The sequence below is a fragment of the Silurus meridionalis genome, chromosome 13 (genome assembly GCF_014805685.1).
Source record: "Silurus meridionalis isolate SWU-2019-XX chromosome 13, ASM1480568v1, whole genome shotgun sequence".
Classification (NCBI taxonomy): domain Eukaryota; kingdom Metazoa; phylum Chordata; class Actinopteri; order Siluriformes; family Siluridae; genus Silurus; species Silurus meridionalis.
This window is the reverse complement of record NC_060896.1, coordinates 20,437,508-20,464,172: the sequence shown is the minus strand read 5'-3', so window position 1 is coordinate 20,464,172 and position 26,665 is coordinate 20,437,508. Positions and strand designations below refer to the sequence as shown.

Sequence of the window (26,665 nt, the reverse complement as noted above, 5' to 3'; positions counted from 1 at the left end):
TGCCACTTTAATCTCTGGACTGTCACTTTAACTGTAGAATTGCACAGAACAGTGCACTTTATACCACACCACACCGCACACGGTCACTTTAAGGACAATCGCATCAACCACCTTATGTGATTACTGTTTACTGTCATAAGCATACCTTGTATATACAATTTTTCCTCATATATATATATCTTTATATACTTTATATCTTACATAGTTTATATGCTTTATTTATCTGCCTCTTTTTCCTTGTTTTATTTTTCTCCCCATTTTATTCCCTCATACCGGACAGTTGTATAAAAGCATGTCACTGCATGTCGTACTTTGTATGTATGTGACAAAAAAAATTAGATTAGATTTTGATTTGATTACTTGTTTTGTTCAACCATAATTGTAGCTTTTGACAGCATTGATAACAATATCTAGACTAGCTAGCTGGCTACACTAGAAAATGTTGATGGAATAAAGGGAACAGCTCTCTCCTGGCTTAGGCCTTATTTGACTGACCACTATCTGTTTGGTGATGTAAATGATGAGTTCTCCACACTCTCTGTCTCTCATTGCTTTATATATGCTGCTTCTGGTGAAATTATATGCAAACATGGTATTAGCTTCCATTGCTATCCTAATCATACACAGATGTATTTTTCAGCAAAGCCAGATGAGAATGATCAGCTTATCAGTTTAGAGGAGTGTGTAAAGGACCAAGAGGATGCAGAGAATGCTTAATAACTTTTGCTCACATGCAGGTAGAAGTAAACTTTCTGAATACGTAGCATCTCTGGATTGTCTTTTCATCTCAGTGTGCAGTCAAAGACCTTGGTGTGATTATTGACCCTAGTCTGTCCTTTGAGGCTCATGTGAATAACATTACCAGGATAGCCTTTTTTTACCTTATAAATGTTGCTTAAATTAGAAAGATGATGACATTACAGGACACAGAAAAAACAGTTCATGCTTTTGCTAACCAGCAAGTTTCTAGCTGCTAATGCTAGTGCTATGGATTCAAGATTCAAGATTTTTCATTTTTTCACACTATATTTTTGGAATGTGCTGTTAATACAATTTTGTCTAAACACCATGCAAACATTTATTGACTTCAAAATTTTGTAAAAGTGCTTTTGCTATTTGATTGATTAATTGATTTTGTATAAACTTTCAAAGCATGCTTTCATATAAAAATACTGATGCCTGACAATCTCCATTGAGTAACCATATATAATTTGCCTTCTTGCAGCCCAAGAAATAAGACCGTTTACATGATACACATCATATCTATCATGATCCACCAGATGCACCTTCCCATAAATCGTTATCGGGAACCCAATTTTTGAAATAATTATCTTTAAAACCATCTCATGATCTCTGGTCACACATTTCTGAGAACATCTTGACCCACACCTGGTAGAATGCGAGGATGTGATTACTCCTTAATGGATCAATTTTCCCTTTTTTCTCACTACTCTCTCGTCACATAAAATGACCTAAGCATATCCTCAGAATCCACTGATTTCTGTGCCTCTCTTGGCGAGCTTTTATTTAATTTTAAATACAGCAAAGGGTAACCCAGACAGACTGCATGGTATTTTATTACAAAACTTAACTGTGAATAAAGAAGGGTGCAATTTGGCATCTCATTTCATCTCTATTTTTTTGTTTGTTTTGTTCTGTTTTAAGCTTGATTTACATACATAAATTATAAACATTTAAATCATACATTACAAACAGAGTGTGTACTTCTATAATACTGTAGATTTACAAAATATTAACTCATTGCTGCAATGTAAAAAAAAAACTTCTCAACGTCTTCTGAATGACAAAATCATAAGCAACTGATTACAATAGAACTACTTTGTGTAAGCACATTTTTACTGTTGTATTCTGTTATTAATATTTTAATTAGCTTTTTTCCCACTAATACAAAAAATAACCCAAATAAATAATAATAATAATAATAATAATAATAATAATAATAATAATAATAATAATAATAATAATAAACTTATTGACTTTTATTTTTTAAATATATTTTAGACAACAATAATAATATATTTATTCCCCCCAAAAAATTTTTGCAATATTTGAAAGATTTTATAGAAGCAAGGGAAGTGCAATTATGAAAACAAAGAACAAACTTGATGCAAAGTTTTCCATTATAATTTTTTTTTTCTAAAGATTAAGAAAAAAAGATTACTGTGTAAATACAGTAGCTGCTGTTTATAAGATTTTATAATTATTGAAGCATACGAATAATGGGTCTTTATAACTTAAAGTGCGCCTGCAATGTGTGTCTCTGAGTCATTCAAAACACCAGCAAAATAAAAACCCTCAAAAACTCAAAGCAGTGCCTTTCCTTTCGGATTCTAGCCTGTTTTCAAATGTCCTAAACTATAATGACATCAAAACCAGTCGAGGTGGATAATAAAACATTAACACTGGTGTGGATAAAGCCTATTTATTATTGGATAGAATACAGTAAGTATGCCAAATTCTAAAAGCAATCTATCCGACCTGAATGGGATAGTGATTTCCAACATCAAATTTACACTACAATGATCAAACAAGCTGTTGTAAGAGTTCAACTATAAGAGATACTGAATGCTAAAATTGTGAAAGCGTCTTTGTCAAGCTGGGCCTCACCTACTGTTTTGTTCTGGTTTCAATGACTCATTTTGTGTGGACTGCACAGGATCAGTTACAAAGAGAAATACTGTTGTTTTTTTATCCACTAAGAAACCGCAGATATTTCCTTGAATCACCCTATATGGTCCTGATTCTACACATTGCACTTGACTTTTTCAATGAATATGGGGGGTGTCCATAAAGAGCATTGATTACTCATTTGGTGTTATACAGCATAATATCAACCTCATGCCCCTTGTCTATATACTTAAGATAAAATCACATACTCAGTTTACTCACAGCACTTTAATGACAGTTTGATTGTTTGCCTCAAGTTACAAAACACTGTTTTTGTCCATTAATCTGAAAAAAAAAAAAATACTAGAAATTAACTTCTCTATATCAGTTTTGTTACCATAAATGCTGACCCCAGTTAGGTTTAAACCATTCTCACCTTTCTAGTGCCACGCATCATTAAAGAGGTCCAGACTGCAGAGATTCCATTTTATTATTGGGAATCTTTTATTATTATTATTATTATTATTATTATTATTATTATTATTATTATTACTTGTTGTAGCCTGTACTTCAGCCACAGAAGAAACCACTTTTTCCAGTTTCTCTGGATACAATCTGGAAGAAACAGCACATTGAAAAGACTAAAGTTCCTGAAATTACAAAAAACAAAACCCTTAAAAAGACAAACTATGTAACAATACCGATAAATATAAACTACAATCTTGCATGGTAATGAAAAGCTGAGTTGATATAATTGGGTCAATTTATCACAGCAAGTTGAGCATAATGACAAAACTGACAGCATAAAGTCTACAAACAAATATGAATAAAAGGGTAAACTGCACCATTAACTCTATGATTGCTGTGCTGCCTACATGGATGAAAAAAAATTAAAAATGTGATCAATACTAACCTGATCCCAATTTTTCCCTCAATTCAACAGTGTACTATAGACATTAGAATGTTCTTTACAGAACTACAAATTGGAAGGAAATTGCTAAGTCCAATGGACAAAAAGATGGACAATAGCATGCATGAGTGCTTGGTGACTCTAGCAACAATCTCGGCTGTCTGGAAGTAGGACACTGCAAACAACCATAGACTGGCACACACTGTGCACTGGTCAATAAACAGGCTGATGCAACCGTTGATTATCAGTTTTAGTCACTTGCAGCACCACATTATTGTGCCAAATAAACTAAACCTGGCTTTGTGAATCAAACAGTTACACTGGTGAGTAAACAGTTGTTTTTATTTAATTTTTTCCTTCATGTAACAGACACACAATATAAAATTCAACGTTTCTTGAAACGTTGTAATCTTGTTTATTTCTAAGGAGCTTTAGAATTCAAATACATTTTGTTTGTCAAATACACATTCATACCGTGTTAAAACAGTGTTGAATTTGAGCTGTTGATCCCTGTTCACATTTAGTATATGCATACAAAATACACATTATTTATTGATTGTGTATTTATTTTTTTCTGCTTTATGCTTGTAATCACTGCTTTCAGCTACATACTTAGATTGTTAATTGTCAGTTTTCTTTGGTAGGCTTGACATGACAATTGAATGTATAATCATTTAGTCATTCGAAGTAAATTTTCTTTAGTCCACCACCTTCCCAAACTCAATCACTGCTTACAATAAAAATTAGTAGTGAGCAAAAAAGCATTTAAACATGCAAAAAAAAGTTGTATAGGCTGCAACTGATAGGTTGTCCAATTCAAAGTCCAATTCAAAGTCCAATTCAAAGTACATCTGCATGATTTATTTTTTTGCATTGAGCTGCTACCACATTTTGGCTGATTGAATAACTGCATAAATGAGCAGGTGTAGAGGTTGCTTTTAAAGGGATTGGTGATTGAAATTATTTCTTGTGGAGAAAGCAATATATCTAGGCCAAATATATAAGATATTCTTGTCGTTGTGGGGGACATGGTTATATAAAATGTTTTATTCCTGGGGACAACATGGCTTCACACATGCACACACAAACATACATGCAGTACATATATAAATATATTTTAGAATGTAGGTGAGTTTTTATGCCTCAGGCATCAAGAATTAATCCAGCTGAGATCAATAAGGTGAGATCTTAATTTTTTTGTACATTTTGGCATGTCAATGATATATTCACTTCCCTTTCAGGAATTCGAGCTGCGTCGAAACGCTTTGGGAACGCGTCTGAGTGTTCATGCTCTGAATAACGTGTGTAATCAGTCAAAAATTGGACTCTGTCCTTTCACCCCATACCTTCACAAAATGTGTGGATGCGGCTCTGGTTCCCCTGAGTTCTCAGGGCATCCGCATCCTTAACTACATTGACGATTGGTTAATCCTAGCTCAGTCGGAGCAGCTGGTGGTATGGCATCGAGATGTCGTTCTCGCCCACATAAAGGCTTTGGGGTTTCGGCTGAATGCCGGGAAGAGTGTGCTTTCTCCTTTACAGAGAACCACCTATCTCAGTGTCATATGGGATTCGACTACTTTGCCTGTGCAGCTTTCTCCTGCCTGCATTGTGGCCATCCTTGCAGCCTTCGGGAAGGTCAGAGAAGGGCAGCCATTTACTGTCAAGCAGTTCCAGAAACTGCTAGACAGCCATTTACTGTCAAGCAGTTCCAGAAACTGCTAGGGCTTATGGCAGCTGCGTCCAGTGTGATTCCACTTGGCCTGCTGTACATGAGGCCCCTTCAGTGGTGGCTCAGGGCCCGCAGGTTCTCACGAAGACGCAGTCCCCTATACACCGTCAAGGTCACGCGGCGATGCCTACATGCCTTAGATGTTTGGAGAGATCCCCGGTTCCTATCTCTAGGCCCTGTGCTGGGAGTCCCCGGTCGTTGCCTAATGCTAACGACGACTGCGTCCCTCACGGGGTGGGGAGCGGTCATGAGTGGTCGCTCCGCCAGAGGTCTGTGGGAGGGGCCCCATCTACTGTGGCACATCAATTGCCTAGAGATACTGGCCGTGCTTCTAACACTAAAGCATTTCCTCTCAGACCTCAGAGGTCACCACGTGTTGGTCCGTACGGACAACACTTCGGTGGTCTCTTACATCAACCCCCTGTGCAGGCTAGCACACCAGGTCCTCCTTTTGGCCCAGGGGAAACTCCTCTCTGTAAGGGCGGTTTACATCCCAGGCCGGTTGAACGAGGCAGCAGACGTCGCACTGTCCCCTCTGGTTCTGGTTCTCCCTTACGCCTCTAGCCCCCAGCGTGGCCAAGGGTGTGTCTGTACGCTTTCCCCCCCGTCGCGCTGGTGGCCGTGCAAACCATGGTTCGCGGACATGGTGGCTCTCTACGAGCACCCTCCGTGGGAGATTCCTCTGAGGAGGGACCTCATTTCTCAGCTAGGGGGTGCCGTATTTCACCCCCGCCCAGAGCTGTGGAGGCTGTGGCTGTGGCCCCTGAGGGGGCACGGCTCCGAGGTTCTGGTCTCCGAGGTTCTGGTCTCTCCACCGATTCTCCACTCCAGAGCTCCCTCCACGAGGAGGTCATATGCCGCCAGGTGGCATCTGTTCTGCTCATGGTGTGAGCACCACCAGCTGGATCCAGTCCACTGCCCAGTTGGTTCAGTGCTGGATTTTCTCCAGGGACAGTTCGCCAAGGGGTTGGCTCCATCCACCCTCAAAGTCTACAAAACCGTGTTCTTGTTGGCTATCTGCTCTATAAAAAGAGTAGGGGACCTGCAGGCCTTGTCTGTGGCCCCCTCCTTCCTGGAGTTTACCCCAGGTATGGCTGGTGCCCTCCTTTACCCCCATACGGGTTACATCCCCAAGGTGCCCTTGGTCGTCCCACGGCCTGTTAGACAACAGGCATTCTATCCTCCTCCATTCCAGGCCCCAGACCAGGAGAAGCTCAACCGGCTCTGCCCGGTGCGTGCACTGGACACTTACGTCCACAGGACGGGTCCTTGGAGAAGGTCCCATCAGCTGTTCGTCTGCTCCCAAGAGAGGCCTGCCTGCTAATAAGCAGACTCTGAGCAGGTGGATCGTTGACGCTATCAGGTCATCTTATGAGTCCTCTGGTGTCCCCGCTCCCTTCGGGGTCAGAGCTAACTCCACCCGGAGTGTGGCTGCCTCTAAGTCTTGGTCCTCTGGAGTCCCCCTTCAAGACATATGTGACGCTGCGGGTTGGTCCGCCCCACTGACCTTTGTGCGGTTCTATAACCTGGACTGCAGTGCCACTCCTGGCCCCTCAGGTCCTCCTCTAGCTGTGTTCACATACACACTGGGCATGGACTGGTCAGTCTGGCGTGATTGGACACTCGTTCCCAAAGCGTTTAGACGCAGCTTAAGTTCTTGAAAGGGAACGTTTTTAGGTTACGTATGTGTGCCACACCTCCGGCATCCCTGCAGCACTTCCTTCTCCCTTACAGAAGCTGCCGCTGGCTTCTCTCATATGTGTTTTATACTCCTGGTCGTGAGGTCACCTCATCGGTGATGGCCAGCGTCTAATTTTTGACTGATTACACATGTTATTCAGAGCATGAACACTCAGGCGCGTTCCCAAAGTGTTTCGACGCAGCGTCTCATTCCCTCAGGGAACTAGGGTTACATACGTAACCTAGAGACGTTTTTTTTTTTGTTTCTTCATGTAACTGTAAATTAGGTTGCCATTACTGTTGTATTGCACAATCAGTACTGGCAACCCATTAATTGCAGTGGAACTGGGTTACTGACTGTGCAATACCTTAGTAATGGCAACTCAATTTATTGTTACACTATAAAAGAAACATTTGTCTCATTCCTTTATGTATCCTAACATATGCTGTGAACTTTAATCATTTTGCTTTAAAGAAGCAAAAATCAAAATTTCTACCCATTTATTTGTATTTTTTTTAAAGAAATGAAGCCTCAGAGCAATCCCCTTGCCAAATGTTTAAACAATATTCTAGCAAACACCTTAAGCAAATAACCAAGGCTTCAGTCTGCTGCTGCAGTACTATATTGCTTTTAATGTCAGTGGAAAATTATACTTTGTCATACCAAAAATAGTCATATTTTACTGGACTTTTGTCATCCTATAATTTATCCTACTTACACAATCTGAATGCAATGAGTGTACTATGCTGAGAATAATCCTTTAAATTCTAGTGATCTGAGGGTTCAGAGTGATATTTTACATTTCAGAAATTAAATACATTGGTTACCTGTGGTTTCCTAAAAGCAGTTTCAGCTTAAAAGCAAAAATCTCTTACAAATGTTTTCATGCTTTCATACGAGACAAACAAAAACATGCTTTGTATAGGCAATCTCTGTGTTGAATGTTCATTCTAGTGTGGTACATCACAGTGGGCTGTATGACTGCAACAGCAAAGTAGGATTACCTTTAACTTACTTATTGTTACCTTTAAACCGTTACCATAAAAAAAAAAAAAAAAAAATTCCTGCCCCCTGTCCACCCAAACACAAAAAGAAAACAGCGGTAAATTATGAACAATTTGTTCATTAACTAAAGCTAGCATTTTTCTAGTGATAGAATTTGCAGATAATGAAAATTGCAGAAAGTCATAACAGGTACACTGTTATTACATTTTAATTTATCATTCCACACTAGATTAGACAAAACATGATAATGCTGCATGCACCCATAAAGTCAAACATAATAATTCCTATCTCAAATGGTTGAATAGGTAATGATACAGCAACAAGACGCTGTGGAATGTATTACAGCACATCGTGCTGGGATTGTAACCGTTTGCCTCAATTTTTATTTGTTTCAAAACACAAACAATATTTACCAGGCAGATTATGTGCTATTGTCAGAGAGCGAAGAGGCTTCACGAGACAATTCCATCTTAAAACAATTGAAAATTCACACAAAATGGCAAAGCAGGCTTTTAGCAAGTGATGACAGTCATCATGCATGCTTTTGAAACTGCAAAAGCATTGGCACATGCTGCAAAAGAAAAAAAGGATGCAACAATGGTTCAATATATCAAATATGAGATTTTCAAGGAACATAAAATAATCAGCTATCATTATATATATATATATATATATATATATATATATATATATATATATATATATATATATATATATATATATAAATAAATCATTATAAAAAAGTTTATGCAAAAGTTCCTGCTTTGAGAATTGATACATAATCGATATTTTTTGGGAGGTAACAATAGCATTAAATATGTTCATGATCTTCTGAATAAAAGAAAAAAAAGAAGATGAAAATAAAGATGAAACCCCACAAAAATCACCCTTTTATTTTATAGCTAAACTATAAATTGATAAAAATTATAGACTTAAAAGTTTAAATCGAAATGTATAATTTTAATGAAAATCAAATGACTAATTGTTATCTATACTTTTGACACATATTTAAGGAACAGAAAATAGCATAGAAATTGGAAAAACACCTATTTCTTGCATATTCTTCAAGCTACAAATATATTGTACATCAAAAATATAACTATTGTTTTAGCTGAGAACTAAGCTCTAGTTTGTAAAACCATTTAATACATAAACAGGGAAAGATGTATGTGTGTAAAGAGGCAGAATGCATAATGTGTACTAATGTTGAAAATAAAAAAGAAATCCCAATATGTTAACATAATGTATGAATCAAGTAACGATCAATGAAATAAAAATCTTTATGTTAGAATGAAATATGTAGAGGCAATTATGCCATTTGCTCTCATTGCTGTTAATGAAAGCACTATGCACAGAATAATATACTTTGTATTTTTACAATTGCAGTTTGTGATTAACAAATCCAGCCTTCCAGAGTTCATAAATGTAATATAAAAGCTTGTCAGCATAGTTAATCTGAGACTCATGTGAAATGTTTTGTTCCACCTGGGACTTTGTGTTCTATGCCAAACCTTGATTACCAAGGTTTTATATTCAGTACAGTATGGTAGAACTATTGAAATCCAGAGTGGTGTACAGTAAAGGAATCATAGCACTTTTCTATGTGTTGCCCACCATTTTTAAAAGGAACAAAAAATAACTGGGAAGTTAGCTGGCATTTGGAGTTGTTCAATGGACAGGTGTGTGTTATTATTTTCCTTACAAGTCAATAGAGGAATGTGTCAAAATGATTTCAAATGGGTGTGTTTGCATTAATAATTTGTTGCTAATATCTTTATATCTATTAGTAAAATGAGCTGTTAGCTGTCAGGGAAGCAAGTCATCATTGGGATGAAAAATACTTACAGTATAATAAGTAAATCATTAAAATATCCAAATGGAATATAAAACATTAAATGTAGGCTAATCAATTATTTAGGAAGAGCCTGGAAAACATTATTAAACAAATGTGTTGGATGACACATATTATTATATTTTTTTTCCCATAGGCAGAAAAAACCCTTCACAGCCCCTTCAGATGACTAGATTCCTCCTGGAGAAGCGTTTACCAGAGTAAATATAGGAGGTTTACCAACAAGATATCAAATATTGTTGCTAAGCCTCTACAACAGGAAAAACACATTAAAGTTATCAAAAGCATCTAAAATAAATCCCCACAGCCACATTCCAAAATCTGTGTGTGTGTGTGTGTGTGTGTGTGTGTGTGTGTGAGTGTGAGTGTGAGTATGTGTACGTCAAGGCTTCCTGTAGCCCAGTTGTGTCTACACATCTACAACACCACATGGTGCTGATTTGCTCTAAGTTTTGGAAGACAAGCAATATCACATGCAAAACTAGTTGCTGCTAATTGCTTAAAGTTTACTACATAGAATGTAGTGTGTAATCAGCCACACTTCTCATTACTTCACTGCACTGACTTTCCAATTTCTAAGTTCCTCTCTGAAACTGTTACAGATACCCCCTTACTATCATTCCTATAGTAACAAGCTCCGTGTGCTCCATGTCCAAGTTTATTTTGGTTTGGTCATGTCTGCCAAAACCTGTGCCTTATTATGTGCAGTTAACTTGTGTCTGTAGTAAATGCCATAACTAGAGATAGAGAGAGAGAGAGGCTGAGCTGGTGGATTTGTGCAGCACCCACACAAAACCACACATACACAGAGCGTAAAACTGAACCTCCCCACACAGCAACTGTGTTTTATTTACAGCTTTGTTTTTGTTGTGTTTTTGAAGTTTCCTGAACAGCACAGTGTGAATAAATGCAAACATAGAGCTCAGTTGAAATCCCCCATTTTTTCCTTCACACTCTCACATGCCAAGATTATACAGCACTTATATTCAGTAAATCGCTAAACTCATATAGTATTTGGAATTAATTTAATATATCAAAGTTTTAGAAAGTTGAGAATTTTTTTTTTCCTCTCCCTAAAGTTCTGAACTGTGCCTAACTTTTTATTTTTTTTATTTTTTCGAATTGGTCTCTTGAAGTGCATGCTGCTTCTAGGCCAAAATAATTGTGGTCTATGTGCAAAATAAGTAAACACCCCCCAGGCCAGAAGCAAACTAAAAAAAAAAAACTTATCTGGAAAATGCCTGGGTACCAGTGAGGAAGAATGGTTCCCCCAGGTGCAAAGTCAACTTTGCTTATCTCAAGTAATATAGTGCATGACGTAGAGATTTACTTAAACCATATATTTTCTATTAGATGATAGAACAAAAGAAACAAACACTCAAACATAATATTAATACATACATAAACACAGCAATGACACACAAGCATACATAAGATATATACAGCACAATATGTATGTGATATACTGAATTTACAACACTTGATTTAATTAAACTAATTATTATCTCTAAAAAATATAAAAATCATATATATTTTTTGGCTTTTAAGTTACTTTACTAATTTTGCAAATAATTGTTCATGCAAGACTTTATAAATGTGGAAATTATGTTCTCGTTTAAATCAAGTAAATTCAGTATAATAGTTCTCTTCAATTTCTCTCAATTCTCTCAATTAGTGTTTTATCCTTGTCAGCTTCACAGTTGATCCATAGTTTATCCAGAAAACACTGGGCATGAGGTGGGATTACACCCCAGATGGGATTCAGCATTAGGCATACACACACTGACTCACTCTTTTACATGAAGGGAGATTTTTATTTAACAAATGTACATAAACTGTAGGCATGTTTTTTGGAGGAAACCGAAGAACCATGAGGAGCCGTGGAGAAAACGTGTCAGAAGTGGGTCTCTGCCCCGGAGGCGTGATATGCCGAAATGGTGAACGCGTAGACTTTAATGGTGGATGGAGCCAACCCTTTTTGCGAACTGCTCCTGCAGAAACTCCAGCATTGAACCAACTGGGCAGTGGACTGCCCCCTGATGGAGAGAGGAGATCCCTCCTCACAGGAATCTCCCATGGAGGCTGTTCAAGGAGGGCCACCAAGTCCGTGTACCACGGACGGCCTGGCCACCGCAGGGCTACCAGGAGGAGATGGACTTCGTCCCGGCGAATTCTTTCCAGAACTCCCGGAAGCAGCATGATGGGGAAAAAGGCATAAAGGCGCAGCCTCGGCCTCAGTTGTGCCAGTTGTGTCCCAGTGGGGCTGGTGGATATAGGGAAAACCACAGGGGACAGTGCGACGTCTCTAAAGACACAAACAGATCTACTTGGGCTTTGCCGAATTACTCCCAAATCTGAGGGTGGAGGAGCCACTCCCCGGGCTTGGACCCTTGTCCCAACAGGATGTCTGCTGCTTTGTTCAAATGGCCTGAGATGTAAGCTGCTTTGAAAAAGAGGAGCTTCCCCTGGTCCCACATGAGGATCTGGCACGGCAGACTGTACAGGGGGCGCGAGCGCAAATCCCCTGGTGGTTGATATATGAGACCACCGAGGTGTTGTCTGAGTGGATCAACACATAATGGCCTCTGAGGTCCAGGAGGAAGCACGGCCAGCATTTCTAAGCAATAGATGTGCCACTGCAGTTAGAGATTCTCCCATAGACCATGCGAAGTGTGGCCACTCGTGACCGCTCCCCATTCCGTGAGGGACGCACCTGTCGTTAGCACTGTGTGATGACTGGGAACTCCTAACATGGGGCCTTTGGGAAAGAACCCAGGATCTCTCCATGTATCTAAGGCATGTAGGCATTGCCGTGTGACCTTTATCGTGCGGAGGGGATTGCCCCGCCGAGAGAATCCCTGGGCTCTGTGCCACCACTGAACGGGTCTCATGTTCAGCAGGCCAAGTGGAATGACATTGGACACTGCTGCCATGAACCTGAGCAGTCTCTGAAAATGCCTGACAGTGAGTGACTGCCTTTCTCTGACCTTCCTGACCGCTATAAGGATGGATGCAATGTGGGCAGAAGAAAGCTACACATGCAAAGTCATCAAATCCCATATGATGCCGAGATAGGTGGTTCTTTGTGATGGAGAAAGCACACTCTTCCCGGCATTTTAGTCGAAACACTAGTTTCTTCGCATGAGCGAAAACGACATTTTGATGCCGGACAGCTAACTGCTCTGATCGAGCTAATATCAACCAATAGTTGATATAATTGAAATATACTTCGTAGGTGACAAGGGAAGGCCGATCGGAAGGACCTGATGTTGCTACGCTTTGACCCCCAAAAGCAAACCTCAGGAACTTCCTGTGAGAAGGGAGGATAGCTACATGAAAATATGCATCCTTCAAATCTACCATGACAAACCAGTCATAGGATCTGTTCAGAGCATCTGGGTTCTGGCAGACGAGACCCAAACTGAATCGTTTAGCCTTGCTCTACAGTGTGCAGGACCCACCGGGACATGTTTGGAAGAGGCATCCAGGCTGCCAGGTGTACCCTTAGGGAGTATCAGTCTCTTAAAACTGACCTCTGGTGTGTCTAGAGCCGGGACAGTGCCCTGACACGACTTTAGAGACAAAACCTCCTGGTCCACAGCAATGCCAGGTGGAACCCAAGGAGGGAGAGCTTGCTAGAGCTGGTCGTTCCCTAAAACACATTTTGTGGCAGGGTTAAAGAGCCAGGTCTCTGAAGGGGCCATAGGGAAACGAGCACCGAAAGATGTGGTGCTACACGCCCTCCGGTCATCCCTCCACAGGTCGGCCTTAGCCAATGGCTTTAGTGGTCTCTTTTGTTTTTGCTGTACGGCAGATCTCGGAGAACTGGCCGCCCAAGGGGTCTCCCAGATCCAGCTCTCGCAGCAGGACTGCTTGGTATGTCTGCAGCACTGAAATGGTGTGCAGACATCCAGCGCCCTCTCCTGCTGAGGCATAAGCCTTACCCACCAGTGCCGAGGTAGTGCGCAAGGGCTGGTGGGTGGAATGTCGGGGGTTTAAGGAAAGATGCCACACCCAGTGAGAGATAGTGTGCGTGCCAGCATCTCTTCAACCAGTGGCATGACACCATAGCCATAATCCCTAAGCCCCAGGACATTGGAATAAACCGCAGTCTTGGGGCTGACGGGGTGGGTTGAGAAAGGCCGCACCCTGGACCTGGACACCTCGGTGTGCAGGTCAGGGGAAAATGGCAAGCACCACCGGAGAGGCTGGCCCAAGGGAGCCCTAGTTCCCTGAGGGAATGAGACACTGCGTTTGGAACACTTTGGGAACGCTGATGGATAGAGTGCAGTAACTTTAAACATTTTAGGTAAAGCTTACTGCACTTTCTCTGTAGAAAATAATAATTTCTTCTCAAATGTGACCAAGGGAAAAAGCTAATTTTAACATTTCTATAAAAAGATAGCCGTTTCTCTTTGAAATGTCCAATTAACTTAGATACAAATGCAATTTCAATATATTCAGTGCATGATGTGCGATTTTTGATTGTTTATATTTCAGTTGCAACTGGAAGGACTATATGCACACAGAGAATAGGTATTGTTACAAAAATAAAGAGATGCAATAGTGTAGTGCAACTGAGGACAACTGGGGCATATTCCAGTGCTTCTTTTGGTCCTCTTTGGTTTAACACTACTATCAAAACTGTCTCTTCTCTGAAATTTATGGCAGAAAGTCTTGACATTTAGAAGTGCCGTTGGACCATCCTTGTCAATGTGGAGAGAAATACATCAGCTGTGGAGTGTGACAGAAAAAATGGTATTAAACTGATAATGTAATGTCACCACACATATGGGGTTTCTGTCCACCAGTGTTTTTTTTTTTCTTTTTTCTTTTTTTTTTACATGAGAAACCTTGACTGGAAACACCCAATTGACTTAACTGTAAAAATAGGTGTGTGGGTAATTGAAAGGACACTTAGGTTGATGAAAATATATATAAATTTATAATTGCATTATCCAATGTAATGTTATGTTGTGTTATGGATTATGCCAACTTGTTTCCTGTACTTACAGTATATCTCTTAACAAGCTAGCTTTATGCCCTGAAAAATTAAGGAAAGGATGCCAGGACAGAAAAATTAACTGCAATTATGTTTGCATTATTGTGATGCTATTGCTCTTTGGATCACTTTGTATTTCAATTAATTATTAATAAGTATTTGTTGTTCTTAACACCTTCTCGATTTTGAGATTTGTCAATCAAATTGTGCTTTGAAGACACTTAAGATTATGTTGTTCCCCTTCGGGAACTCGCAGCGTCTCATTCCCTCAGGGAACTATGGTTTACGTTCGTAACCTAGAGACGATTTTGCACAGAGCCAATTGGTATCTTTCATCTATTCTAAACAAAATGAAATAGTGATATCCTTTTCAACTTTCCAACAACATTCCACCTCTATGTTTCCCCCTTGTCTGCAGATAGACATAATGGGTTTTTAGATTTGGATCTGGACTACAATCCTTCAGTATGTGTACAGTCCTGGCACCTTCTTTTGTATTTCATTTTTCATATTCATTATCATCCCTGACCTACTCTTGAATTCACCTGAGGCAGATGAATGTTTCTCTATCCTTTTAGCAGTCGAGGGTCGATTGCTTTAAGAACGGCTTCCCCTAAAATGTTCTTAAGATATGGCACCTAAATGCTTTGCAAAGTGTATACATTAATCGCACAACTATTAAAACCTTAACACAAATTAGTGCTCTCTCTGTGTTTGTGTCATAAGAACAGGATTTTTTATTCCAAACTGGATAGAGTGTAGCCAAGTGTGTCATCAATCACTCAATTGCAAATAAACATGAATGACATCTCAAACCTTAAAATATTTCCACCAACTAAAATGGTTTGGGGCATGATGTAGTGGTGTAATATGTTAATCATATAAGTTTATAGTAAGTAAGTTTTTACTGTGGGCAAAGCTAGCACTTTTGTTTTTAACTAGCAGTTTAGCTACTTTTTGGCATATAATTTAAGAATAACGTAAATTAAGAACAAAATTAAATAATACATTCAATTTAGCAAAGACTAAGAAATAAGAAATATGTAATGAATGCAAATCAGTGGCCAAGATTTTGATTCAAAAGTCATGGAGCAACAAATGGTCTTCTTAGCCATCTTAGTACATTGAAAGCATTAGGCCGCGTTTATTGTTAGTCTTAGATTCCAAATTCCTCAAAAGAGCAATGGAAGAACATGAACAAAACTATTGTTCATGTTGCATATGTAAGTATTTTACTTATAATGCACCAGTGACTGTGCTGCAAAGCATGTCACTGAGTCAGTACTGTAAGGATTGAAGATGACCACACTCTGGTGGGTTGACTTAAAATAGTCATTTGAGTCCACATACTGAAACGTCACTTCTGTTATCATAGTATAATCCTCAAATCTTGAGTTGAACATGGAGAAAAACCTCAGAAGGAAATTCCCACTAACCATTCAACTGGAAAATATGGTTAGTGGTCCACAGAGCAGAAACACAGACTGCTGTCTCAAATGAGACAGAAACATTTATGCAATCACCAAAAAGGCCCCGTAGAATTTCTTCTCAGTATGACAGCTAAAGAAATTTAATCTGCCACAAAACTCTTGGTCTTATTCCACATAGCCATGACTGAAACAGTTAAATAACATCTTCCATCTCCACTTGGTTCGGATCTGCAACTTCACACTCCAAGCATAAGCTACAGAGAAAATCATTGGCTGCCAGCTTCCCCTATTCCCAGATCTTTATTTATATAGGGTGAATAAGAGGACAGGGAAAATCAGGGCCAATCCCTCATATCTCAGCCACTTTGCCAGAAAATGGAGCAAATACATTTGCAAGACATATGACATTGTGACTATCCATTGCCAGGCAAGTGCTTGAATACAAATATGTTCACAGATGGGACCGATTGAATTTGTTAGGCTTCTTTTCTTTCTTTCTTTCTTTCTTTCTTTCTTTCTTTCTTTCTTTCTATCTATCTATCTATCTATCTATCTATCTATCTATCTATCTATCTATCTATCTATCTATCTATCTATCTATCTATCTATCTATCTATCTATTTATTTATTTAATGCACTAGTCAGTGGCACTGTCCATTCTTGCCCATTGTCTGATTAAATCTGTATTATTCAAGTAAAGATTTGTTATTTAATTTAGTGTTTGACACTTTTAATTCGAACTATTAACCTGATTGTATTTGTAATGCTCAAAAAAAGGGATCAATTTTGTTAAAAGAAAATTACATATTTACATTAAAAATATTCAGGCTTTTTTTATTTATTTCTGGAACATGTACAGTGTCTGTATTCTTAACTGCCTGAAAACCATTCATATTTTTTTATATACTGCCATTACCATTATACTCAATTAAAATTAAAATTAAAAAACTCTTAAAATATATTAGTCTGTGTGTGAGGAATCTATATAATATGAGTTTCACTTTTTGTATTGAATTACTAAAATGAATAAACTTTTTAAATTATATTCTAAAACTTTCTTTCGGCTTCTCCCATTGGGGTCGCCACAGCGTATCATCCGCATGTTTGATTTGGCACATGTTTTTACGCTGGATGCCCTTCCTAAAGCAACCCACCCCATTTATCTGGGTTTGGGACCAGCACTAAGGCTTGTGCAACCCTAATGGCTGAGGTTGGTTCCCTGACCGGGGATCGAACCCGGGCCACAGCGTTGAGAGCGCCACATCCTAACCACTAGACCACCAGGGAACCGTTTAAATGATATTCTAATTTATTGAAATGCACCTGTATGTATAGTGCTGTAGATAGGTGGCTTGGTTTTTGGTGAAACTGGGTTGTTATCCTCATTTTGACAGTCTCAATTTCCCTGTACTGTTGATTCCTCTCAGTGCAATCACACATTCTCTATTGACATTCTGAAAATTTTGTTGTGGATGTTTCCAAATGGATAACCTAAAGATTTTTTTACAAAAAATGTCTCCTACCTTCGATTCAGAAAATAATCTCACCTATATATTGTATAATTGTTTCTAGGAAATCAGACAAAAGTAATATGCTGGAAATCAGGCCTTTTAGTTTTATACTTTACAGATGTGGAAAAGTAATCAATTTTAATTTTACTATCTGGTGGTTAGGAGGATGGGTTTTTGTGGATTCTTTTTCATGTCATCTCCACTATCTTGTTCATTTTTTAATTTAAATATAAATCTACATCCTGTATACTGTAGACTGCTTTGTGAAAGAAATGTCTATTGCTAAAAAATGTGGATAGTGGTAGCTCTGTGGTTAAGATAATGGACTTCTATGTGGATGGTTGTGAGTTTAAATTCTACCATCACCAAACTGCTACTGTTTGTGCAAGGCTTTAATTCATAACTACTCCTTTGGTGTTCAGTTGTATAAATTAGATGATTGTAAGTTGCTTTAAATAAGTATGCCTCCCAAATTCCACAAATGTAAAATAAAAAAAAAAGGAAAACTATATGAATAAAATGAAATGGTGGAGGTTCAGCCATATGAACAGAAAAATCCAGTGATTGTTTCAGGTTTCAAGTTTTATTTGTCATTGTTGATGTGAGAGTGATTAATAAGAAATGTTATCTAGTTGCTTAAAATACAATATACCATTTATATGGTCTTTTTGAATATACTCTACAAGACAAGATGTGGAGAACAATGTGTTGTATGCAGATAGTATTGGGAAAATATGTTTGCAATGTTTTTTTGGGTTTTTTTTGTGTTATTTATTATTTTTTTTCCTTTTTTCTTGACTCATAATGACTCCTACATCTTGATCTGTTTACTTTGCGAGTGTGATAAAAACAGACATCTGCTTTTACAGGTTTGTACTACTATAGGCTGCAATTAAAGGTGAGGAATAAAGTGTATTTCTCTAGACCTTTTTCATCACCACAGTATATACTGCAACTTCTGTTTTTCATTGACTGATTTCTATTTCAGTCTTAATGGTTAAGAAAGTATGTCTTGTCATTTAGAGGTACTGCACAAATAAGCATAATGCCACATTTCTTATTAGTATTAATCACAGTGTGAGCTGAGTCTGATCCCCACCCCTACCCCTTCTATTTATTACAATATTCTGCATTTTATTGAAGAACTATTTTTTTTCATTTTTCATTTTAATAAATAATTATGAACATTTAATATGTTTAAAATATTCTTACAAATAAAGCTGTTGCAAAATTTAAGAATTTTGAGAACATTTGTTGGACTATTTTGGAAAGGACAAAAATTTAAGGGGGCTTTAGGAGTTTCAAAAAAGGTACTTTTATTTCTTTCAATGTTTACTTTCCCTTTACAAAGTAACTACTCAAAGGCTATTATTTCTTTCTTGTTTATTCCTGCTTCTGCTTACTGCACCAGAGCACACTTACAGTATTAGTAAAATTTTGCATAGGTGTGTGTTAACCACACTCCTTCTATCAGACAGCTGAAAGGTTATCTTCACTCTCAATTCAAAACTGTTTGATTTTGAATTTCCATGTCACAATTCTACTATTTTTATTTTTATTTTTCAAAAAGCATTATTGGCAGTATGTGATCACAACTAAAAAGAAAATAAATTTACGAGGATCACAAAAAAGTCCAATATTTAATGGCATTACTACAATTATGACAAAATGAACAAATCATTGTCCAGTGTAATATCATCTATCGAAACTGCATTTGGGCCCATGACCTTTACACAGCTGCCTCCATGGATGATGATAATAAAAAGAGAAAAGCAGATTAAAAAAAAACAAGTATTTATTACTAAACTGAACTCATTTTTATTAATTTTGTGTCTGTTGGACTACATGCTATAAATGCCTTTTGCTATTCATGGCTGTGTGTAGTCGATAGCAGCAGCATTAAAATAGAATTTCTAAGCGGACATCCAGGTCAAAACAGAAAAATTGGTTAAATTGGTTTATTTAAATTCTTACTCTAAAAAACACATTTTTGATTGAGGAGAATATTTCCACAATCTGGTATTAAGATTAAGTTCCTGCACTTATCTCTATCTAACGTGTTGCTCAGTTTTATCAATGAAAGAGTGTAAGGTAAAATGTTATTTATATGTATATATTACTGAATAGAAACAATAGAACAATAGAAACTGACAGAAATATAAGGTTGATGCAGAACAGATCTAAGGATAATTATAATATTATTCTATGACTTTAACTATTTTTCTTTATTTATTTTTATACATAAGCCCCAAGTGTCTACAACCATTACATCTTGATCTGTTTACTTTGCGAGTGTGATAAAACAGACATCTGCTTTTACAGGTTTGTACTACTATAGGCTGCAATTAAAGGTGAGGAATAAAGTGTATTTCTCTAGACCTTTTTCATCACCACAGTATATACTGCAACTTCTGTTTTTCATTGACTGATTTCTATTTCAGTCTTAATGGTTAAGAAAGTATGTCTTGTCATTTAGAGGTACTGCACAAATAAGCATAATGCCACATTTCTTATTAGTATTAATCACAGTGTGAGCTGAGTCTGATCCCCACCCCTACCCCTTCTATTTATTACAATATTCTGCATTTTATTGAAGAACTATTTTTTTTCATTTTTCATTTTAATAAATAATTATGAACATTTAATATGTTTAAAATATTCTTACAAATAAAGCTGTTGCAAAATTTAAGAATTTTGAGAACATTTGTTGGACTATTTTGGAAAGGACAAAAATTTAAGGGGGCTTTAGGAGTTTCAAAAAAGGTACTTTTATTTCTTTCAATGTTTACTTTCCCTTTACAAAGTAACTACTCAAAGGCTATTATTTCTTTCTTGTTTATTCCTGCTTCTGCTTACTGCACCAGAGCACACTTACAGTATTAGTAAAATTTTGCATAGGTGTGTGTTAACCACACTCCTTCTATCAGACAGCTGAAAGGTTATCTTCACTCTCAATTCAAAACTGTTTGATTTTGAATTTCCATGTCACAATTCTACTATTTTTATTTTTATTTTTCAAAAAGCATTATTGGCAGTATGTGATCACAACTAAAAAGAAAATAAATTTACGAGGATCACAAAAAAGTCCAATATTTAATGGCATTACTACAATTATGACAAAATGAACAAATCATTGTCCAGTGTAATATCATCTATCGAAACTGCATTTGGGCCCATGACCTTTACACAGCTGCCTCCATGGATGATGATAATAAAAAGAGAAAAGCAGATTAAAAAAAAACAAGTATTTATTACTAAACTGAACTCATTTTTATTAATTTTGTGTCTGTTGGACTACATGCTATAAATGCCTTTTGCTATTCATGGCTGTGTGTAGTCGATAGCAGCAGCATTAAAATAGAATTTCTAAGCGGACATCCAGGTCAAAACAGAAAAATTGGTTAAATTGGTTTATTTAAATTCTTACTCTAAAAAACACATTTTTGATTGAGGAGAATATTTCCACAATCTGGTATTAAGATTAAGTTCCTGCACTTATCTCTATCTAACGTGTTGCTCAGTTTTATCAATGAAAGAGTGTAAGGTAAAATGTTATTTATATGTATATATTACTGAATAGAAACAATAGAACAATAGAAACTGACAGAAATATAAGGTTGATGCAGAACAGATCTAAGGATAATTATAATATTATTCTATGACTTTAACTATTTTTCTTTATTTATTTTTTTATACATAAGCCCCCAAGTGTCTACAACCATTACATTTTGATATGTCCAATTCAGGTCTGTGCTAAAAAGATTTAAGGTATGGGAAACCTATAAATAAAAATTATTTCATCAATAATAAATTAATCTTATTCCAAACCCAAATATGTTTACAGATGTTTCATATAATGTTATGCTACTTTGGGGTTTTCCATCTAGTTATGCAAATTTAAGTTGACATTTACATAATATTTTTGAATTTAGATTTCATAGACTTATACATAGCCGTACACTTTCCTAAAATTTTGTTAAAAATTGATAGATTGAAAATTGAAATGATAACTGATGTATCTACCAATGTTATTCACCATCTTTGAAGAAATTAAATATTTTATTTTTCAAGTTCACTGAGTTTTAAATGCACAATAATAACTATTTTTATATATATATATATATATATATAAAGCAGGCTTAATACATAGTTTTGGCTGATGCTGGACACTCAACTTAAGTCGTTGTAACTGACTGTATAATTAGTGTTTGGATAAAACAGAGAAAAAAATAATATCTCGGCATTTATTAGCGAACACTTGGTCATGGCAAATGCATTTTTGTCCTGCCAGTCACACAGCATTTCTATATAATAATTGGGAGTCCTTTAGAAGGGTTTGAACTATAACCTGCTCTCAGTTGACTAGATAATGATTGTGACAAACAGAATTCAAGACTTATTAGCACCATTTAAACCAGTCAGAATTGCAGCGATAATAGCTAGTTCTTGTAACTCTTTCTACATTTTACCACATTAGATCTATGAAGTTTTATTATTTGCATTTGTCTCAGAAAACGTTTATAGTTTGTTTAGTATGATTGATTTTAATTAGAAAGTCAGGGGGTTAAAAACAGGTCCTTTATTCTCTATTGTTATAGTCAAGTAGATTGACTGACTGGTAATGCTTTGAATAATGACATGTAGTTTTGTCCTTTTCTGATGACAGACATCCATGCTTTCCTTAATTAAAGAAAAAAAAACCAACATCAAACACAACTAAAATCCTGGGAATTTTGCTATGGAAAGTAAAATAAATGAGAAATATCACCTTTGTTTTGACCCTGCCATTTGATGCTAACTTCCTAGACAGTAAACATGCTACCAAAGTTGCAGTCAGTGCAGATCCCTTGTTTTCTGTTTGAAATTCTTTTGATATGTTGTTTTTGCAAAATAGCTAGAAGAATATTTGAAGGATGTTGATCTGTTCCCTTCTCACACACACACACACACACACACACACACACACACACACACATGCAAACACAAGAAGCTAGATTAGAACAAGCAGAGTCAGCTCCAGGTGTCCAGTTTGTCCATGATAAATGAAATAAGCTGCCCAGAGAGGATGAGAAGAGAAGAGGAAGAGGAGACGAAAGGTCAGTACATTCGATCAGGTCACTGCTGGGTCTGAATGTCTTTTTCATTCACTTCTCAAACCATCATCAAACCATCCCTGGGTAGACACATAAAAAAGATATCCAGAGATTTAGTGAAAGGAGAAGAAAGAAAAGAGAGAGAATAGCATTCTTTTTTTCCCAAATTACATCAGGTACAGTTTTGAGTGATTAATCTCATGGCTATATATATATATATATATATATATATATATATATATATATATATATATATATATATATATATATACAGTACAGACCAAAAGTTTGGACACACCTTCTCATTCAAAGAGTTTTTTTTTATTTTCATGACTATGAAAATTGTAGATTCACACTGAAGGCATCAAAACTATGAATTAACACATGTGGAATTATATATGGAATTATATACATAACAAAAAAGTGTGAAACCACTGAAAAATGTCATATTCTAGGTTCTTCAAAGTAGCCACCTTTTGCTTTGATTACTGCTTTGCACACTCTTGGCATTCTCTTGATGAGCTTCAAGAGGTAGTACCTGAAATGGTCTTCCAACAGTTTTGAAGGAGTTCCCCGAGAGATGCTTGGCACTTGTTGGCCCTTTTGCCTTCACTTTGCGGTCCAGCTCACCCCTAAACCATCTCGATTGGGTTCAGGTCCGGTGACTGTGGGGGCCAGGTCATCTGGCGCAGCACCCCATCACTCTCCTTCTTGGTCAAATAGCCCTTGATGCCTTCAGTGTGACTCTACAATTTTCATAGTCATGAAAATAAAGAAAACTCTTTGAATGAGAAGGTGTGTCCAAACTTTTGGTCTGTACTGTATATAGTCAAGTCAAGACAAGTCAAGTTTATTTCTATAACGGTTTTCACAAAAGACATTTATTCCTGATGAGCAAGCCTGTGGCTTGGAAAAACTCGCTTGGATGTCATGGGGAAGAAACCTTGTGAGGAACCAGACTCAAAAGGGGAACCCATCCTTATTTGTGTCACATCAAGAGTGTGATTATAAACCTTTAAACAATACAGAACACTGGAGAGTGAGAACTAACATGAGCATTGGAATGTAAGATTATATGTAATGTTCTTTCTACAGTCTTATACAGTCACTGTATGTATATATATATATATATATATATATATATATATATATATATATATATATATATATATATATATATATAATTTTTTTAATTATCTTTTTTTTTTTAATTATCTTAGCCAAAATATAAGATTCATCAACATAAACTATATTGATGGAAATGGAGCCTCATGCAGAAGGATCCACAGATAGCATGCAAATGGTGGCATGATATGCACCATTTGAATAATGTAACTTGCCACTTATTTCGCAATTCCAAAGGCTTCATTATAGCATCTGCTCCCTCCAGATGAATTTACAGCATTTTACTTTTTTTTTTCAAAACACAACTGACTGCAGAAATCCGAAATGTCAAAGCTAGTTAAATAAAATAATGCAGTATTACTTTGTTAATCTAAAAACTGAAATTCTGTACAATATACTTTCATTGAAAGGAAGGGCATCCAGCGTAAAAAACGTGCCAAATCTAACATGCGGATGATCCGCTGTGGCGACCCCTAATGGGAGAAGCTTAAAGAAAGTTTAGTATACTTGCATTAAAAGGGTATAAAAATGCAAATAAAATCGTTTGAGCCAACGCAGAAGACTTTGAAAGATGAACAATCATGTTGGGTCTTTAAAGTGTTGGGAAACAGTGACTTCTATTGGCCCTTCAAAATGTTTATTCAGATTCCCAGCATGAACACACTACTTGCACTTAAAATACACAAACATGCAATAATAATAAAAAAAAACTGGGCGGAAGACAAAGTTTTATGTTAGGAAAAAATGCATTATTTAACATCTTTTGTATTGTTGAAGATTTCAAATAGGCCATTTTGACCCAAACAGAGCATAAAAGAATTATGATAGCTTAAAACTCGACAGAATCTCAAATCCTGCATCTTATCTGTTCCATACACTAAAAGATGACAAAAATGATGATTGGAAGCAAAGGTAGGTCAAGAAAAAAGAAGAAAAGATGAGATATTCATGCCATGCTACTAGATGTTTCATACTGCAGAAGGAATGGGATTTTGTATATTAATAATTGATCTGCAGGCATTAAATATGAATGAGCTTGGCGTCCCTCCACAACTCAAGTGACTGGATAATGGGGATCTGCGAGGCTTTGCCCGACTTGTCCCAAGATGCTTCGTCTTGTGTGCTGATCAAAGCTCAGGTCACAGTCAGTGATTTTTTTCCTCTTTATCTAGATGGCATTGACTTTAACAGAAAAGAAACAAAAAGAGCAAGAGCTCAGGGCTTTTTAGCCAAAACCATTAAAAGTATTAATTATTGTAAGTAGGATTCAAAATACTTAGCATTGTTCAGGCAGGTGATATTACAGCTATCACAAAAAAATGTGCACTATAAGACCTGTCTGAAGTAGCCTAAGAAAAGTGTACTCATCCTGCTTCTAAATGAACATAATAATAATTCTACCTTATTTTAAACCAATTGCAGTATATGAACCAAACATAGTGTGCATTTTGGGTTAAAGACAGGCTTTTTATTGAGATTTAAGCCACTGAATTGTGGACACAAAATGAGACTAGAAAAACTAGAAAACTAGATAAATGCTGCAACACAACCATATGTTTGAAATAACAAAACTAAAGAGAAATAAAAAAATATATAACTGCATACATAAATCACAAACTAGTCAATGTTTTTAACTAATTATTCATATAATTATTGTATCTCTGATTTACTCTCAGGTTTGTTTTGTCATTTTTTGGCCGATGGCAATGTTTTCAACAGACGCTTACAAAAGGCCTGTTTACATTTTCCTCTGCAGTATTTTTGACCAATAAAGAAATCAGTTTTGCAAGTCTGTTTTCAGCCTCACTCCTTTCCTCGTGCCTTTAAGCAGATTGCTTTGATGTTTGGTTTATTTAATTATGCGCAGTGTGAAACCATACCAAATAGCAGCCAATCTAAAAAGAGTGTTTGTACCTTTTGGTCATTCAATTTTCATGCCAGGAACAGAAATAAAAAAATAAAAAAAATCAATCACGAAGGCTTGTTTCATTATTTAGTGGTTTCAAAACCCAGGCAGGAAAAAATAAACCTAGAAAAAGCCATAATTTGTATTTATATTGTCAGAAATCACAGACACACACTAAAAAAATTATTAAAAAATGAAAAGGCAACGTCAATTTCATTTTTCTCTTTTAGTAAATAAAAAATAGGAATCATAAATTAACAACACCACAAAGGGTCTGGTTTTTCTGTAGCCTGCGGTTTGGGTTGCGGAATAACCCAAAGTGCATGATGAAAAAACACAAACGCATTTTCAACTCACTTGGTGGTTCAGCATGAATCAGTTTACATGCAGATTTACTTTCCAGTATGAAGTGGTTTCCCCTATGTGATCTGAAATCATTAATCATTTGCTATGCAAATGAAATAACAGGGAGCAAAACCTCATAGCCTGTTTAATAAAAGATGATCACATTGTCAGATGATCCATTGATATATTGTTGAATATTATGTTTTATGATGCTGTTTATTCAGGAGATACCAAATATAAATGTGTTTATTTAGAAGAAATGTGCTTAGTAACCACAAAGAAACGTTTGAAGAACAGTTTACTCACTTGAAGTAGACATTTTCAAAACTGTTCGAACTCTTAATAATTATTTAAAATAATTTATTTTTGTTTATTATCGAGAATATCGAAAATTCGCATTTCATTTAAAAAAGTAATGCAGTTACATTCTTGTACCTGTAGATGG

General features: G+C 36.7%; 1 non-coding gene across 1 annotated transcript; it reads right to left on the bottom strand.

Annotated features, from left to right (window-relative positions):
- Positions 1 to 17,455: 17,455 nt before the first annotated feature.
- trnae-cuc lies at positions 17,456 to 17,527 on the bottom strand. The gene has a single exon. It is a non-coding gene; the product is annotated as a tRNA-Glu (tRNA).
- Positions 17,528 to 26,665: the final 9,138 nt, after the last annotated feature.